The sequence below is a fragment of the Atta colombica genome, unplaced genomic scaffold (assembly GCF_001594045.1).
Source record: "Atta colombica isolate Treedump-2 unplaced genomic scaffold, Acol1.0 scaffold207, whole genome shotgun sequence".
NCBI classification, from domain to species: Eukaryota; Metazoa; Arthropoda; class Insecta; order Hymenoptera; family Formicidae; genus Atta; species Atta colombica.
The window spans coordinates 741,139-742,667 of record NW_017259302.1 but is presented as its reverse complement, the minus strand read 5'-3'; positions in this window follow the sequence as shown (position 1 = coordinate 742,667).

Here is a 1,529-nt window from a genome sequence, read left to right as displayed (position 1 = left end):
ATATGCGTAAAGCCAGATAAAAGTAGAAGTACACTAGATCACACAGAGCACACTGTTTACCCTCGCGCGTTTATCACGAGCGACCACCACGGTGCTGCTGTTCGCTACGTTAATCGTCATCGTCCATCGGCAGGACGACGAACACTGTCACTACGACGCTCGACACTGCGACGCCGGCCGTTCATCACCTCGTCATAGGCACATTACGACGCGACGACGCGACGACGACGACGACGACGACGACGATGACAAAACGACGTCGGTGGCTGCGACGACGACAACGACGGCGGCGGCGACGACGACGACGACGACGACGACGACGGCGACGACGACGACGACGACGGCGACGACGACGGCGACGACGACGACGACGACGACGACGACGACGACGACGACGACGACAACGACGAAAACGACGATGAAGCAGACGGAATGTGCGGAATGGCCGGAAGAAGCACACAGGTAGCACGACGACCACGCTCCGCACGAGCCACGAGCCAACTGAAGGCGATAACCGGTCGGCGGAGTGTTCCACGCGCGTGCGACTCGAATGCGATGCGCCGCTTCCCCCTCCCTCCCGCACGCCCGTCCGCCTGCCGGTCCGTCCGTCCGTCCACCCACCCTATTACCCTCTTCTCCCTTTCGTGCGCGTCGAGAGAGCGAGAGAGAAGGGGTAATACTTCTCCGCTCCGCTTCGCTCCGCACCGATATACCGGCCGTCGTCGAGTCCTTGTGGCGGCTACGACGACAACGACGTCGTTATCGTCAATCGCGTCGCTTTTCCGCGCCGGTATTTACACGCGTATATCGTACGTTTCACTTATATTCTCCAGCGGTATACGTCTCCTTTCGGCATTCGACTGAATTGCGTTCACCGGAAGAAATATTCAAAGCGAGAAATACACAACGGCCGCATGCCAGTTGCCGGTGCTCTTCGTCGATCTCCTTCTTCCGCCTTTTCTTTCTCTCTCTCTCTCTCTTTCTCTCTCTGCTGCCGTTGTTGCTGCTGCTGTTGCTGCTGCTTCTCCTTCTCCTCCTCGACCGCCGCGCGCGCTCGCTTCACCTCTTTCTTTCTCTCGCGCGTGCGAGATTCCCATCCGCGGAAACTTTATTTATATCCACTGGCCGCGGCGGTCGCGCGCCTCAGTCTGTCACGGCGCGTAGCGTCGGCGTGGCCGATAATTCGCTTGGCCGCTGCGTGCGTCTCAAGTATGAAGAATTGGAAGGATCACTTGACAACCGGATGACCGGCAACGACGATGGTGCATCTAATCTGAATGCATGTACGTTGAGATCACATTGAGAAATCGTTCTTTCTTTCTATGCATATCCGCCTGTCCTTTCTTCTTCAGCTGACGAACGCGGAAGAGCAAGCTGTACAAATGAGAGGTCGCAAGGACGAAGAAAAGAAGAAAAAAAAAGAGGGAGAGGAGAGAGAGAGAGAGAGAGAGAGAGAGAGAGAGAGATAGAGATAGAGCGTCCTCGGTATTCGTGGATGGCTGATTCTGACTACTCGGCTGACTGACTAT